General features: G+C 32.4%; 1 non-coding gene across 1 annotated transcript; it reads left to right on the plus strand.

The window, feature by feature from the left end:
• Positions 1 to 18,560: 18,560 nt before the first annotated feature.
• On the plus strand, positions 18,561 to 18,632 carry TRNAA-GGC. Its single transcript has one exon. It is a non-coding gene; the product is annotated as a tRNA-Ala (tRNA).
• Positions 18,633 to 18,864: the final 232 nt, after the last annotated feature.

The following is an 18,864-nucleotide window of genomic DNA, read 5'->3' on the forward strand; positions in this document are numbered from 1 at the left end:
GTGAAATACAATTAAGGGGGTTAAGCCATTGGAGGCAGCACTGGGAACAGATGACCCTGATGCCCCTTCCAATTCTGAGATTCTGTCATCCCCTAAAATGATAGAGAGTAAAAGAGTGGAGATTCCAAGTGGTGAAGCGTTGTTATTTTCATTTTAAGTTAAATAAAATCTGAACATTTTTCGTCTTTTATGTTCCTGACAAATAGGAGAGATTGGGTGGCATTTAAGTTTGACCCAAATTTCTTAAATCCTTTTATATTTCTCATTGTGTTAAAAAAAATTTTTTTTAGCTTGCCTCAATTTCAAGAGGAACCCAGAATGTTTCTGATTACTTTTCACTTAGGAAATGATGTGCTTGTAAAGAGCTAGTTGGTGTCTTGAAAGCTCTAATACAGCTTTTTACCAATCTTGTTGAGTGCTTTTTTTTTTTTTTTTGAGACAGGAATTCACGTTTCATCAGTTCTCCATGTAATGGAATTTTTGTTGTTGCTCTGCTATGTGCAAAAAATTCTAAAATCCATATTAGATTTCCCCTTTTTGTTAAGCCATAGTTAAAGAATTATTTTCCTTTTTAAAATTAACAAAACTGAGATACAGTTTTGGTGACTGAAAAGCCACTAAAAATGGTAATAAATTTAAAAATCTAATCAGTTGCTTCCAGTTACCCATCAAGCTACTTTATGGGATTAAACTATGAAAGCTAAGGTTCATGTAGGTTTAAAATTAGGCAAAACACTCATATGGCATATTTTTACATACATGAAAGGGGAATATTTAATTATTTTGCATTTTGAAACTTCTAAAGTTTAATTTCTACTTCTTACATTAGCACAGTACTTTGTTCTATAAATAAATATTTATAGTAAATAAGGAAAAACAATCCTTAAGATATATCAAACTAAAGAATTTTTTAAAAACAAAATCCTAGGGGCATAATGTTACAATCAAAATATCATAATAATAGGGAATAACATTAAAAACTTCAAACTATTTTTGGTTTAGAAAATTATTTTGTAATTTCCATAAAATGTCTGGGGTATTTATATTATTTTTCTTTTCTCCTTTAATAGATTAGAAATCAAAAACTCAGAATAATTAAGAGGTTGACATAAAATCACACTCAAACCCAGGTTTTCTCATTCAGTCGTGCATTCATTCATTCAAAAGTATATTTGTTAAGCACCTATAGCATGTCGGACAGTGGATTAAGTATGTGACATTACAAGATGAATACCATGTCTCCTATCCTATTGAAACATACAAAACTGTTCAGATGTTACAGAACTTAGAAAATAGTGTTTATTTTCTTCCCATGAGAAATTTCCAGAGAAGTTGTAAAGAAAAGATTTGCAAAAATAAAGTGAGGGAACTAATTCATCCTATTATCCTCATGGTAAGGGTCACTGCCTGATCCAGGACTATTCCATGACATATTGAATAGACTCCTAATTTGTTTTCTTGCTTCTTTTCGATCTCCTATACAGTTTAATCTTCACTCACAGCTCAGAGTTACTTTTAAGAAATAGTAGTTGAAGCATAACACTCCTCTATCCTTGATATCACCAATTATATACAGGATAAATCTGATTCATTGTCATAGTTTTAAACTAATCACGAACTAATCTTCCAATACTCTTCTCAAAGAATTGAAATTGGCTTATCTTGACATAACATTTTGATGTAAGTTGCAGAAACTGATCCCTAATACTCTCTGACTCTCAGCCAAGACAGTAGTATATTTTAGATTAGGTAAGTGTATTGAATAAATGTTTTCAAATGTTCTCCAATTAAATGCTTTTAACTCTCTTTATCTTATCTTACAAAATAAACAATGAAATCTTGTTGTCAACAAAGGATACTGGATTTCTCTCCAGATTTTTTTGATATATGTTATAATTTGTGATTTATTTTGATATATAGTTTGTGATTTTATATATTTACATTTTAATATTTGTATTCACATGTATCAATAATAATGAATGTAAAACTAAATGGAATTTTCTATTTATTAATATGATCTTTTAAATTATGATGTACAAAACAAACAAAAAATAAGTTAAATAGCTCATTGGTTGCCTATACTGTAGGATGAAACCAGGTTAGAAGCATCAGATCTTTGTTTTTCCTGTAAATCATTATCTCAAGAGGAAAGCCTACTCTTACTTTTATGAATTTTGGACTAATTTATTTAATTAGAAGCAATGTCTTTCCTTTTACATTATCACTTCTAATGGGAGGGGGATTTTGTCATAAAAAACTCAACGGCATATTCTTAGCATATACCAAGAATGGCTAGCAATGATAACATAAGGAATGGTTGAGGATTCCTGCACAGCAGATTCTGGAAGAGACCTAAGTGTATTCCCAGTAAGGATACAGTTACTTCCCAAACAAAATAATAGGGTCTTTGCAGCCTTGGAAAAGTATCGCGGATGGTGTCTGGCAGGCCTAAGTCATTGTTTCACTTAAGCTGAGGCTGGGAGTTCAAATTGATCATTTGTTTAGCTTTGTCTTCCTCCATCTTACCTCCTCCACCACTTACAAATCTTCCCTGGGAACAATTACTTAATAACCCACTTCAACTTGAATCCCCATCTTTAAGGAGCGCTTCTGGAGAACTTGACTCTGAGGGGAAGAAATACAGACATAAAAGGAAAGAGGAGAACAGGTCTGGAGATCACACTGTATGTATTTTTACTATGTTTCTAATCAGCAGTTAGTAACTTTGTCTTTTTTTTTTTTTAGATAAAAAACTATCTACGTTTATTTTTAGCTGTTATGGGCCTAAAAACAGGATTGTATTTATATCAATTTTGTGTTTTTTTGGTCTGTGTGTGCTTTATTTCTCCCTTTTGTGTCTAATTTGTATCCAGTTTGTGTACTTAACTACAATTGCTTAATGAGAATGAAATTTATTCTTTATTCTTTATATAGGGAGCTCCCAGAGTATAGACTATATTTGGTCATGGGACTTGATTGTGTCCCATAAACACATTTCCAAAAATCATATGTTGTTATAAAACTTAAGAGTACAATGAAAAGCATTAGAGTTGATCATTTATAAACAAGACTGTCATGAGTAGTAATCAAGACACACTCTCACCCATAAGTCAATTGTACAGAACCCAATACCCCACCTTCCACCCCGGTCTTGGACTTGGTTCTCAGATGTTAAGATACTTGGAAGTCCCTGGGGACAAGCCATGTGAAAACTGGGACCAACTGCTAGGGAGAGCAGAATTTATTATTTTTAATTTTGGGGTGAGTTTCTATTTTCAGCATCTAAATGTTGCTAAAACTAGACACTCCCCCAAAGAGATTCTATTCTAACTCACTTGGATTGTAATTTCTAAGACATTACACTTTGGGTTGAATAACACACAAAGTGAGTTGAATTGATTTTATATTATGGCATTTATTTTCAATTAGTGAATTGTGTGTGTTTATGTGTGTGTGTGTGAGCTGAGTATATACATTAATAATGAATAAGGATGACTTTTTTATATTTAAAAATAATAAATAAAGATAGTAGGCATAAGGGACAGTGATAGCAGGAGGAAAGCTTGAGATACAGAGAGACTTCATGGATAAGAGCTCCAGTCCTGTGCTTGTATATCCTTGTACTGAATTCTAGTTCTGCCCTTCCTTACCACGTTTCACCAACCAAATTTCTTAACTCTTTTAAGATTTATTTTCCTCCCCATCAGATTGGATCTTTCATTTCCTTCCTTCATGTAGATATGAGTTTACATCAGGTATCTTTCATCTTCAGCATGAGGGACTTTCTTTAGCCTTCCTTGTAGTGAACATTTGCTAGTGATACTCTTCATTTTTGTTTATCTAAAAATATATTTTCTCTTAATTTCTGAAGGATATTTTTACTGGTTATAGAATTATGATTTGAGAGGTGTTTTTTTTCCCCCTTTCAGCTCTTTAAAGTTGTTGATTCATTGTCTCCTCGTCTTTGTCTTTTTCTGATAAGAAATAACCATCATTTATATTGTTAATTTTGTTTGTGATGTGTTTTCTCTCTGTGTTCAAGATTTTCTATTTATCTTCAGTCTCCAGCACTTTGATCATGCCTAGATCTAATTTTTTGTTTGTTTGATCCTGCTTGTGTTTTGAAGAAATTCTTTGATTTGTAGGTTGATTTTTGTTGTTGTTGCTAAATTTAGAATTTTTTTTTTGCCATTTTCTGTACCTTTTTTTTAAAAAAATCTGTTCTCAATCTGGAGTAAAAATCACGTATATGCTAGACCATTGATATTTTTCTATGGTTTACCTTTTCAGTTTTTCTGTATTTCTTATGTTTGATAATTTCCATTAATATATCTTTAACTTTATTGCTCTTTTTTTCCAACTCTCTCCAACCTACTGTCAAACCCATCTTTTTAAAATGTCATTTATTATAATTTTCTGTTCTAGAATTTCTAATGTGTTTTTAAATTTTTTTCTGTTGAGTTTTCTCCATATTTTTATTCATTAAAAATATTTTTCCTTTTTGCTTTTTCAAATATTTATCATAGATAGTGTAAGGTCCTATTCTACTAATAATAGCATAAGGATCATCTTTGGGAAAGATTGTATTTTCCAGTTTCTTTTCATTTTCAATAATCTTAGATTTAGTATTAGACATTATAAATATGTTGCAGAGGCTAACTTTTTCATCTACCTCTGAAAAATTTTGATATTTAACAGCATGCGATCTGCTTTCGTGGACTCAAACTCCAAAATCTGTCAATCATGTGCTGCACAGCAGCTGCAAAATTCTGTTCTTCTAGACTTCCAGCTGTCATATTCCCTTGCACGAATACTTTAGGGGTCATCTGAGGGTTATGGTAGGTGTAAACAAGTAATGGGACTCACTTTTCTGTGGGTCCATCCTTTCTTCCCTATCTGCATTCTGCAACTGTGCTAGCAGCCCATATTTCTGTCTCTGACAACTCCACCTACTTAGTTATTTTTTTTTCCCATTAATTCCAGCCTTCTCCCACTATGAATGCTGGGTACATCTTATGGCGTTATGCCATATAAGTGCAAATCTACATGGTGCGGCACCCTTTTTTAAGTGGTCAACTTCCCTCTAGTTTCTGCCTGCTTTTGTTCATCAGTGCTTTTAAATATGTGTTTTTATATTTTGTCTAGATTTTATAAATGCTATGTATGAAAGTGTCAGTTCACCATGAAACACTTTACCATTTGGAAATCAGGTTAATATTATTTTATTTATTAAGTTCAGAAACATGAGAACACATAATGTTAATAATCACTAATCAAAATATATTTCTGATAAAAAATAGATTGTAAGGCTCCAGTGCCTGGATTTCCTTTGGGAGACTGCACATTTTTTGAGTAAAGAGCAGACTGAAACAACTGAAAAAAATATTTTACTTCCTCACTGAGATAATTTAGTTGATCATGAAAGCAAAAAATTTAGGTGAACTACTCATATCACTCTGGAAAGGATGTTTCCTGGAGGACAATAAACATATGTGTGTGTGTGTGTGTGTGTGTGTGTATATATATGTGTATATATATAACTGGGGTGCTTTTCAGACTGTTTACATATTAAATATTCACTTGTCTTTAATAATTATATTTAATTCCAAAGTTCCATTTTGGCAAATGAATCTCTTATAAATATTTTAGGCCACTAGTAATAAAATAGCATAAACTGAAATTATGAAAACCAAATTTTACGTTACGCGGGTGGTAATGCGTCATGTTAGTTGTGAGGTATTATAGTTCCTGGAATGTGAGGATTGTGAATATTATCACATTTATACCTAACAGTTTTTTGAACTACTTATACAGCTGCATTATTCTTATAGTTTCTAACAAACCAGTGTACCTCAGAGAATTAATTTATATGGAAACCTAATTTACATTTGAATATAATCTGCAATGCTGGGTTTCAAAAATATCAAATAATCTTACCAGGCATTATCATATTAAAAATAATTGACTATCATCTAGAGCAGTATTATAATATCTCATGTGATTAACTGCTAAGTGTGTTAAATGTGCATAAATTTAAATTGCTTGAATGAATCAATTTTATTACACTAAAACTTGCATTGTTTCAAATAGTAGTATATTCTTGAGATGCTCTTTAACTTCTTAACCTAATATGATGAATATGGAAATAAATTCACAGAAATGTGAGAAATACCAATTATGACAGATTTTGTATCTATTCTATGAGACCTCACCTTGGAAAATTCAAGCTAACATTTTATTTAGAATTCAGTTTCATTAAGACATGTCTAAAGTCTTCTATTTCCCAGTTTAAAAAAATCTATGTGTTATATATATATATACACACACATATATATGTATTTCTATCAGTTACTCTTTAACAGGCTTCCCAGTCAACATTAAAAGAAAAAAGAAAAGAAGAAAAAGAAAAGAAAGAGAGAGAAGACAAATAATCTGATGTAACTATTTAAAAAGATAAATCTCATGTTTCAGGTATTAAGATTTCTTCCTTAAAAGAAACAAAAACAATTACACAAAAAAGGATCAATCCCTGTACTGTTAGAACTAGCTCAGGTTACTGTCAAAATCAGGACTGCCTCCTTTAGCACGCCTAAATTTTGCTTATTTAGGTTATTATAAAATAAACCATGAGACAGAAATTTTATGATATCATGAAACCTAGAGATCAAATGATATTCTCCTGCTGCCACGTTTTCTTCGCCAAACGACTTGTACAATATTCGGATATTATTACTGCAGGGCCTTCAACCCTTTGTATGTATTTAACCCACTGTTTGTGCAGATAGAGATCCTGTTTTCCCTTTTCAAATATCTCAGTAGATATGGTTTCTAAATGTTTAGATCAGGGATTTACATTTTTTTTTCTGTAAAGGGCCAGAATGTAAATATTTAAATCTTCACATGTCATTGAGTCTCTGTTGCAAATATTTAGCCCTGCTATTATAGCATGAAAGCAGTCTTAGACAATATGTAAATGATGGCCATGGCCATGTTCAAATAAAACTTTATTTACAAAACCAAGTGACTGGCCACATAATTTGCCCACTACTGCCTTAGCAAGAGTGAGAGAGAGGTTTTTGTCATCAATAGACTATCTGCTTCCAAAGGATTCTAGATCTTGTTACCACCTCTCGTGGTGTAGATAAATAGACAGTAATAGTATCCAATTGCTATGTCACTTTTATTTCGCTTTTCTTTAAAGACAAGATTAAAAGAAAGCCTCTTGCTCTTCTTTAGTTGCAGCCTAAAGCACCAAGATGGAATAATTTTTGAAAGAAAACTCTCAAAATCTTGACAAGTGGTTTCAGGATTTGTTTGTTTTAAGACTGTGATGTGCATTTGACTGAAAAAAATGTCCAAATATCTTAGTGTGATTTACCTAGAGACCATATTTAGTAAGCAACATTTGTAATATTAGTATTTTCCCAAGACAGTTTAGAGGAAATTATATGGATTGGACTTCAGGCCAATAAAGAAGAATTTTACCAAGGGTCTGTTTGAACAAGAACTGATAAGAAAAGTCAGCTCATCTGGCTAATTATCCCAGAATTAATGGATATTTTTAAATAGCAGCAATTACTAATTACTGGAGAAATTTTGAAAATTTCATAATAACAAAATAATTCTAAAAACCCTAGAAGCATGCAGGACATACAAAAACTACATAAAAAATAAGAGACTTTACTAATGGATGTAAGATGTAAATAATAGTAAAATATACTTTGTTTTGGTAGCAATACCTTAAAGAAAATATGCACATTCTTAAATTTATCACTTAAATTTAAACTATCAATCACAATCTCACCTAGATTTTTATAAGCATTTGACAAATTTACCTTAAATATAAAATATTTAAGAATAGCTGAGCATTTGAGGAAAAAAATAGAACAGTAATGGTAAGGGTCTAACTTAAAAGATGACTAAGCATACTATATGCAGTGCAAAAATAGAAAAAAATAAATAAATGAAATAGTTATAACTCTGTCTTATATTTTCATAGAACAAGTTTTCAATTTGTTAAGTAACTAAGTGTACACAAATAGAAAATCATACTTAAGAGGGTGATTAATAATATCATGGTCCTGAAAGTCTCCAGAAAAAAAAAAATAAGAAAAAATACGTTTACTACTGTAGATATTAAATACCAATATGATAAGGTGCTTCACAGATTGTTAAAATGCATATGTAAGACTTGGAGAAAATATTAACAACCTGTATGGAGACAAAAATTAATCTATAAAGTATTTGAAGTATTTGTAAGTAAAAAAGGACAACTAATGGAAAAAATGGACAATGTGAGAAGGTAATTCACAGAAAAAAATGGTCACAAAATTTTAAGAAAAAAATGCTCAACCTTATCAATCATTTTAAAAATACAAATTATAACAGTGAGATAATATCCTTCACTCCTTTGATGGATTAAAATAGAAAAAATGGTAAACTCCTGGATTTGGAGACTTTTCATGTCTTTGAGATTTCCAATTAATGTAATTATGTGCAGGATAATTTGACAGTATCAGTTAAATTAAAAATTATATGAAATATTAATATCACTATTTCATTATATATGTGCTATAAAAGTAAACAATGGTATACAAAGAGACATGGCAAATGGAACTGTTGCAGCACTGGTTGTAACAACATCTATAGGGAAACAGTTAACTAAATTATTCTATTTTTCCACTGTAGACTGCTATGTAGTACCAGTTAGAACTTTGCACACTGATGAATGTTAACTAGATTTATTGTGATGATTGTTTTGCAATATATACCAATAGCGAATCATTATGTTGTACACCTGAAACTAATTGTATATATCAACTGTATCTCAATTTTTAAAAAAAAGCTAGACCTTTTTTGTATTAACATAGAAAAATCTCGACAGCACATTATGATATGGAAAGCTAAGAGGAGTCCAGAGTGTATATGACACGATTCCTTTGTTTAAATAAATACACCTAAAACATGTTTCTATAATCGTTTCAAGATTTGTGTAGTACTGTGGAACACTAATACAGTGAAAGCTGATTATATAACTCAGTTAAAAACAGCACTTTTTAAAAAATTAGTAAGGCCAAAAAAAAAAAAATCAGCTAATCTGTCTTGTCATTTGTATGAAATCTTGTAAGTTGAGAGGTAACCTGTGTTTTTTTTTAATCCCTGAAAGATTTTACAGAAAAAATCTTTAAGCATAAAAATTTCATCATTGCCTACTAATTGTGGTTAATTAGTCTGTTTACTTGGTTTAGGCAAAGCTAGAAGTGACTTGATATTTTCAGTGCATTAAACCAGTGGCTTGTTTGAAAAATCCCAAGATAATTTTCTGCAGGAGAGTGCTTTTGGTTAATACTGCAAAAAGTAAGTTTCCATAAAATAAATATGTAAAATAAAGTCACCATTTACTATAAAATTCCTGTGTTTTTTTAAGTAAAATGAGTATATAACATTATATTAGCTTCAGGTATACAAAGTGATAAATTGATATTTGCATACACTGCAGCATGATCACCACAATTATAGTCTAGTTACGATTTGTCATCATGCAGTTGACTCCCTTCAACCATTTTCCCCACTTCTCAACCCCATTCTCCTCTGATAACCACAAATCTGTTATCTGTAACTATGAGGTTATTTTTTGGTGGAAGTTGGGGAAGGATTTCTTGACCTTCATATTTATTCATGTTCAGCTTCTCTCCACCACCCTGTTTTGTTTTGTCTATTTTTTTAAGTCCATGTATAAATGAAATTGTACAGTATTTGTCTTTCTCTGTCTGACATATATCACTTAGCATAATTCCCTCAAAGTTTATCCATGTTGTTGCAAATGGCAAGATTTCCTTCTTTTTTATGGCTGAGTAGTATTCAATTGTGTGTATGTGTGAGACATCTTTATCCATTTATCAATCTATGGATACCTAGGTTGTTTCCATGTCCTGGCTATTGTAAATAATGCTGCAGTGACCATAGGGGTGCATATATATTTTTGAATTTGCAGATTGCTTTGGATGGTATGGTCATTGTAACAATACTAATTCTTCATTCCATGAGCACAGTATCTTTTCACTTACTTGTATTGTCTTCAATTTCTTTCATTGGTGTCCAAATACATGTCTTTCCATGTATTTGGACTTCCTTGGTTAAATTTATTCCAAGATATTTTTAATGTAATTGGAAATGGGATTGTTTTCTTGATTTCTCTTTCTAATAGTTTGTTATTAGAGTATAGAATTACAATAGACTTCTGTACATTAATTTTGTATCCTGAAACTTTATTGGATTCATTTGTTAGGTAAGTTTTTTTTGTGGAGTCTTTAGAGTTTTCTATATATAGGTTCATGCCATCTACAAATAGTGACAATTTATTTCTTCCTTTCCAATTTGGATATACTTTATTTATTTTTGCCTAATTGCTGTGTCTAGGGCTTCCAATATCATGTAAGTAAAAGTGGTGAGAGTGAGCATCTTTGTATTGCTCCTGATTTAAGGGGAAAAACTTTCAGCTTTTCACTGTTGAGTATATGTTAGCTGTGGGTTTTTCACATATGGAACAGTAGAATTTTCTGTTCTGAATTTATGAGTGTATGACCAAAATTTTGGACAGTTTCATTTTTAAGAAGTATTTTGTATTTAGGCATTTAAGCATCTGGTTTATTTCTTAGAGTTTCTTACAAGACTGCCAGGATGTCTTCCAGTGCACCTTAAACACAAATATTCTGTTGAGTCACTAGAAGTACAAATTCCTCATTTCAGCTCCAACTATGTCTATGGCAGCTGCACATTCTTTTCTCATTGATCAAAGTCCAAAGCAAAGAATAATCCTCAGCGATTGCTTACTTATCTAATTTGCTTTCTGGCTCAATGTTCTAGTAAGATTCTTTTTGAAAGGTCAGAAACTTGTCTTCAGCTCATTTCATTAAATATGAAAAAAGAAAGAAGCTTTTTATAATTTAGTAAGAACAAGGTACATAATCACAAAGTGAGAGGTGTTAATATCTATTCTTAGTCAAAATGAATTTCATCATTTTTCATCTTTTATTAGAGCTTTAATTGCCATTATAATAAGGATATCATATAAAGGAACTGCATAGTAAAGAAGACAATAGCCTGCAAGGATCCCCATTGTTGAAGAACCCTTCTCATCATCTGAAAGGAAAAAAGGATTAAAAAGGGCTATTAAATGATAATTTTATATATTGGAAATCAGTTGTAAAAGGAACTTTTTGTGGTTGCTGCGGACCAAGAAGTCATTGAGAACGTGGATTCTTACTAGCAAATTAAATTTGAATGAGAGATTAATAAGATTTTATTCACATGCCAGTTTATTATTTTTCCAACAGAATCTCATTTCTATTTTTATCTCAAAATCAACTATCTGCTCCGGCCAACACTGGTTAGTCAGTTTTCAATGGTTAACGTTTACATCTTGTCAGCCACTTATTAGCTATTCGATCAGTATCAAGTTTCCTATCCACACTAAGCATCAGTTTTCTTATATGTAAAATGGGATAATAAAATGCACTCTCATACCTGTTTCATAACGTTGTAGTGAGCACTAAATAATCCCTGTAAAATGATTTGCACAGGAATAGCTTTGTAGTTAGTGATCACTAAGATGGAAGTTATTAGTGCCTTTATCCTGTAGTGTGTCCTTGTTAAATACTTTCCTCTATACTCATAATGAAATAGAAATTGATTCCTTGAGTGCCTTTCTACTCTTTTCCATTCATGCAATTATAGCCCTGTGAATTGGTATTATCAATGCTATATAGTTTGCACTTTTAAAAGTACTTCCTCTTCATTATAACTACTCTTCCCCTATACATTTATCTGTCCCTCTATGTTATAACTCTTCAAAATTTTATTCCTTCTTTGTGTCTCAGTTCTTGCTGAGTATAAGAGAAAAGCTATAAATATTTCCTGAAAAATGTTATATATAATAAATATGTATTTCATATATATGTTTTTTAATATACATATTTATACACACATATACTGTTTTGCACCCAATTTCATGAGAGTTCATAACCTACATCGCATCTCTTGTCCATCTAGAAGTTATCTAGGGGTCTGTGAACCCAGTCTTAAATATTGTTGTGGAATTTCTACATTTGTAGAAATCTCAAACTGGCACACAGCTTATTCTACATTAGAAGATTCCGATCTCCTGGTGCTTAAAATTACAGAAAAATGTAGGTATCATATAAAACACTTGGGGATTCAATGGGAAGCCAATTTGGACAAGAAATGTGGAATTGATATTAGCTTAAAAGGAGAGGAGCTGAAGCCTTTAAGCTAAGGGAAATATGAGAATGTGAAGACATAACAAGGGCAGATAATATTGTGGAAATGTTGAAGATAAGTTAAAAAATGATTTATTCGTACCTAGCTTGTGATGGAGGTACAAAGAAAGAGGAGTCCACCAGAGGATATGGACAGGGTTTGGGGATGCTTATATGTGTGAGGGAAGGGTAATTTAAGGCAGTGAGAGGTAAGCATACGTAATCAACTCTGTTTCTTTATATTGGGCCAAGTCAGCAGATTCTAACTTTGTGTTCAGCATTTGGTGAGCAAATACAAGAGGTCAATAGTAATGAGCTATCAGTGGAGACTTTCCAAGACTGTTAACTCCTTGACGTATCAAATCAGGTCTGTTGGAGATGTTTTCTGCAAGAGATTAGTATGAATGTCATCCCTCATTTTTCTTTTTGTCTGGCATAGCAACCAGCACATAGTAAATGCTGAAAAAACACTTGTTGAGTGTTTTTACTAACCAGCTATGTGTCTGCAAAAACCGGGACAATTTCCCTATACACTGGAAAAGTTGTTCAGCTTATTTCAGCTTTACAAGGAACTTTCTCATCAAAGAGAGGGCCAGGCTTTTTGGAAATCTGTGTGGGAAAGACAGTACGGAGCCAGAGGGAGTGATGGAGTAAAGTGCCTCTATGTCTAATGCACTCATGTGGAAAATTAACTGTTCACCATCTAGGTCATTAGAGTAACTTGGGAAGACTCAGGTAGGCTTAGTGATTAGACTGCTCTGGTAGAAATTCAGAAACTTCAATTTTGTTACTAGCTTTCTGTCTTCTGACCTTTTGAAAAAGTAATTTCAGATCTCATTTTCTCTGGCTCTTAAATAGAATCATACTTGTCCATAAGGCAATTTTAAGATACTCAGATGAATGATGTTATACATGTTTAAATGCAATTCTCTACTGATTTACTGGAAGACATATATTTCTTTATTTGGAAAGTGTCCTTTATGTTTTATTAGCTCTTACCATATAAAAAAAAAAAGTCTTGAAATAAGCAGCTAGTGGAATTGCCACTTTGCCAATATGTAAACTGAATAACAGAAGTACAAGTAAAAGGATCAGAAGTCAGAATCTCAAATATCATATAGTCATTTATCCCCAAAATGAGAGTGAATAAAGAACTTCAATGAATCATAATGTTGAACTTTAGCTAAGACATAATCATGTTCACCATATCTAATTTCGGTTAATAACAATATTAACACAAAGCAGTGATTATGTGCAAGCACCATTCTTTTACTTATATTAATTCATATAATATCACAGCAATCATGTAAAGTATATACTATTGCTGTCTCCATTGTACACTAGAGGAATCTGAGGCATAAACATCCAATACACTTAAGATCAGTAAGTGGCAGAACCAAGTTGTGAACCTGGGAAAAATGGATTCAGAATCTGTGCTCATACCACCGTACCATACTATGCATCCAGTTGGATAACTTTTCATAACCATTGTTAGGTCACAAATCTGAAAATTCATCTCTACTGAAGCATTACTTATCAACTTACTTCAACTATTTTAAAAATTAGCTAAAAATATTTTATTTTGTAACACATGAAATAACATATACTTAATTCCTACTTTGTGTAAGGGGCTGAGTTTTACGTTGGTTGGATGGAAAATTAAATAAGACAGTGTTGGTTTCTAATTCTACATTCTACTCAGAAGCAGAAGATCCCAATATCTGTATGAAAAGGACAAAGTGTACAGTCAGATATTTACTATTAAAACGGCCATGGTTACTCCATTGCCTAAGACTTTACTGACCGTTATGACAGTATAGACAAGGGCTTGAACACTGTGAAACATGGATTAACACTTTCATAAGGATTTCATTTTGTTTTGTTTTTGTTTGAGACTAAGAGTTTCAACTATTTTCCTAAGCTCCACTTACTTAACCCTCACATGCATCTCAAGCAAGACTGTTGGGACAGACACTTTGCATTTTAGATATAATCAATAATAACCAAAATATTTTAATTGCTGACATCTTAACAGGTGACTGAAAACACAGTTGACCCAAACCATTTGTTACAAATCAGTGTAGAGTCAAACTGATTTAGGCAGAGAATGTATGTTCAGATTCACAATTCTTGATTTATAGCTGATCCACAGCCACAAGTCATTGCTCCTACTTAAAGCTTGGTCTCATACTTTGCTAAAATTTGCTAGTAGATTTAAGGGAGTATTTATTCCATGTGAACACATCTCAATAAGTTCTTGTAAATTTGTTTCTTAAATGATCCTATGAGTATCTTTCATTAAAATGCTTATGGATTTTCTTTTTTTTCAATATTCTAATCATAATATGTATCTCAGATTGTTTCATATACTGTATTTTTCTAAATCATTTTAGCAGCTGAAAGGTCCTCCTTCTGTGTAAGAAAGTGTATTATTTTTTGTCTAGTTACTTTTGTGTAGAACAAAAAAAAAAAGATTTTGAGGAAATAACATCACCCAAGTTGTTTTTTTTAAACACCGCATATACTGAATACATTATTTTATATTCTAAACTATGCTAACTTATATTGCTTGGCTTTCCATTTTGAAATCTTGTAGGTGGAGAAAATTTTTTCTACTCTTTTTTTTTTGATGTTTCTATATAAATTGCATATAGCTATTTACTTGAAATTGTGTTCAGTTTGGTAGAAATGTGGTATGACAATATAACTAACAAAGAATTGTATGCATATTTGTCTGTCAAAGGTTACAACTTGTGTTTTGGATACTGCTTATGTAGGTTGGACGTATTTATGCGTGACTTCTAGAGGGAAAGCAAGAGACTGAACATCACAATTTCTAAGCAACTTAAATTATAATGTGAGACAGACTTTGGTCTTTCTAGGGTATTATGCATATGGTAGATGGCCAGTTAGTCTCTTACTTAAACTATAGCTTATTCCACACAGCATAATGCAATGGAAATGGAATATTTTGATTCAAAATGATAATTCAGTCATGATGTGAGACTAGAAGTTGTAGGGTTTGAGCTCAGTAATATAAAGGTAAAAGCCAGCAGGTAACACATCGTATCTGTTTTTCTTTAAAATTTCCTATTTAGAGAAGTACAAAGTATCATGTAATAATTACTCATGACTATAAATAGACTAACCAATATTGAGGTACTTAGGAGTTATAGATATAGGAATCCAATTTAAACAAATAGGAAAGTAATTTGGGTACCTATAATGGAAAATAGGTTTAATTTTTGCAAAGAAGGATGGAGTAAAACTTATGATACAAAGAAAACAAAGAAGCCATAGGGTATAAATTCCCTGAAGTAGCTTCCATGGTTGAAGTAAATGTTTATTTCCACTCTGTGAATAAAGACATGTCAGGATTTTCTATGATGCATCTAGGGAAGTTGACATACTTTTTCATTTCTGTTGGGTGTTACAAGTTCATGTCAGTGAAATAGATGCATCTTTTGTCGGTTTCCTCTGACAGAATGAACACTATCAAAATACTAATAAAGAAGTTCAAGCCAATTCTTTATGTTCCTTAGCTCTTTCCACTGTTGCAACTTAATAAGTCTTGTTTTTTTTCAAATTGGTTATTACTAGTCCCTCAAAGATAGTATGTCAGCATTCTCAATCTGTTCTTCGAATGGGTGTATTGAACAAAGTTCCATCAACTCCCCTCAGTTATAAGGGAAAAACTACCAATTCATGTCATAGACAAGATTCTTCTTTTGGAAGGGCCCAATGAATAGGGCTGCTGATAGACTTCTTGCTTCTTTGCTACATGTACAGTTATGTTTTCTTTCACAAGATGTTTCACGGTTATCTCAAGAGTACTTTCTTCACTGCACTACAAATAGAGGGAGTGATGCTGCACATGGATTGGGTGTGCTCAATACATCTATGTTAAATGTTTTCTATTAGCAGTTCATAAAAGTTGCATGGACTGAAAGCATCTGCATTCAAGTCCAGTTCTGCCATTTCAAGCTGTATAACGTGGACTAACTTTTCTTATCTGGGCAAAAGGATAATGATACCTGAATGTTGTTACAATGAGATGATGGTCAAATGTGGTAATATGTGAGAAAATAGCCCTGTGAACACCAAGCTGCTATAGAAATATATGACATTATTTAGGGTATGAATTTAGCTACATAAGTGCCCGCTTTAAATTCTACATTTAATTATACTTTACAAAATGCTTTTTTTTATTTATACAGATTATTTTTCAATAAGCTGTTTTTATTCCTCTTAAAATGCTTAACTTTTAAGATATTTAAGCATCATTCAGCTCTCTCAAATTTTCACCATGTCAGGAACCAACAAATTTTGTAAATTCATTCTTGCCACAAAAATTTTGTGTATGCAAAAACAACAACAATGTTATTTATCAAGAGTATTTTCCATTATGGAGGGTCCAAATATTAAATAAACTGTTTTCAAAGCCATAAATTAGTTCTAAAATAGTGTTAAGTTCCTCACTCATATAACAGAACAAGCATGAATAAGAAGGTACAATCTCATGAAACATTCTCTGTTTCAGAGAATTAATTTTTTCACCACCTAAAAACGATTAGCACAGTAAGAACAAGTCAATTGTTATTTCAAGCCAGATAATAGAACATTGTGAAAAATAGGCACAATCGTTTACTTTACTTGCTTCTGTGTTTCAGGTAAATGTGACACTGGCCATTTGGTGTCTTTTCTTGAAACTACAAAGAGAATAGTGGGCATCTCTTATTCTACTCCTTGGGGTGTTATCTTTAGAGATACCTATCTTTGAGAACAGGACTTGAATCAGACTGTTCAATTAGCTGGGGTTTAACTTTTGGTTTCAATTTAGAACTGAAGGAATGCATTCAGGCAGAAAGCCAATTTAGGTTTTACAGGTATCTTGTTCTCAGGACTGGTAGACTTGTTCCCAGAGGTAAAGTTCTGTTTTCCCATTGCTTTTAAAAAGAAAAAAATTAAGTCAGTGAAAAAAAAATGTGCTGTTATATTTTCATACTGTTCCCCTCACATTACACACACAAACATACACACGATTAAATTCTCTCGCAAATTATTATTTGACTAGCAATTTTCTTCCCATTCGTTATGCTACCTCTGACTGCTTAGGACTCTCATCCCAGTAAGTTTTGGTGTATCTCTCAATGGAAATAACACCTGAGTCAGGTTCTTCCCACATCATTGGTACTGGTCCATCCTATAGTCCCTATTTTAAGTGTGAAAAAAAAAAATAACGTAATACTAAATTCTAAGAATAGACTAAAACATTATACTGCTCTGACACCATATATATTTTTTAGGGGACTTCAAAGCTTTCTCCATAGATCACTGATATGCATTTCTGATAATATGAGAGACTAGTCAATGAGATATTCTTGGGCAGAATGATATGTCTTTCAAATCTTAATGCATGTTGTCACATGTGTAGAGAGCCAGTATCGTATCTTCTTCTCCTCTGCGTATTCTCCTATTTGCCCCTCCAGATCCATTTTTCATGTTGATTGTGCCTATGCAAGTTATTCTTTATAAACTGAATCAAGCAGATCTCTTGAGGTCTGCCTTTTGGTTGTATTTGTTCAACGGAAGGCAACTGCAGGAGACCGGAAAAAGAAACTCAAGGAAGATCAGAATACTTATTAACCATTTGCTTTCTGCTAGGCACAAACTGTGTCCCTCGAACAAAGGCCATAACTCCTGTTGGGCAGCGAGAGAACAGCTCTTCTGAATTTTGGCAACCTTGCCCTGAGGAAGTTTGGGAACAGCTCTTTACTTTTCTTAGCTCTAAGGTGTTTCATGTATTTTGTTGGGTTCCAGTCATCTATCACACACCTTTGAGTATCTCTCATTTAAGTCCACCACCCATTGTCATCACACTGACTAACATAATAGGGTGTTAAAGAAACAAAAATTCTGACACTGCCTCTTGAAAAAACTAACAAAAATAAGTTTTCACCTACATAGGGTTTTCATAATTTTTCGTGTGTGTATTTTCTTAATTTCTCAGTCTTTGCTTTTCAATTAAAATTTGAAAAATTAAGACATGGCAGATACAAAATCAGTGGCAAAAGATACAAAATTGTGAAGTAAAAAGTAAAAGTTCCATCTGACTACCTGCACTCTCACTAATGGCATTCCACTCCACCCTGCCACTTCTTATACCCAGAAAAAGCTACTGTTACTGTAGCCTTTTTTCCCCCTATGCATGTATTCACTTTTCATTTTGTTGGTAACAAATTATCACAAACTTTGTAGCTTAAAACATTCATTTATTGTGGGGAGGGTATAGCTCAGTGGTAGAGTGCATGCCTGGCAGGCATGAGGTCCTGGGTTCAATCCCCAGTATCTGCATTAAAAAAATAAATACATAAACCTAATTATTACCCCCTCCCCCCCCCAAGAAATCCATTTATTATCTAAAAGTTAGTCTAAGTCAGAAGTCTGGACCTGAGAGTCTATTCAGAATCTCAAAATAGCAAAATCAGTGTGTTGACCAGGATGTATTCTCATCTGGAGACTCTAGCAAAGGATCTGACATCAACCTTCCTTCTGGTTGCTGGCAAAATTCACATCTTTGCAGCTG

Source organism: Camelus ferus, chromosome 11 (assembly GCF_009834535.1).
Source record: "Camelus ferus isolate YT-003-E chromosome 11, BCGSAC_Cfer_1.0, whole genome shotgun sequence".
NCBI lineage: Eukaryota > Metazoa > Chordata > Mammalia > Artiodactyla > Camelidae > Camelus > Camelus ferus.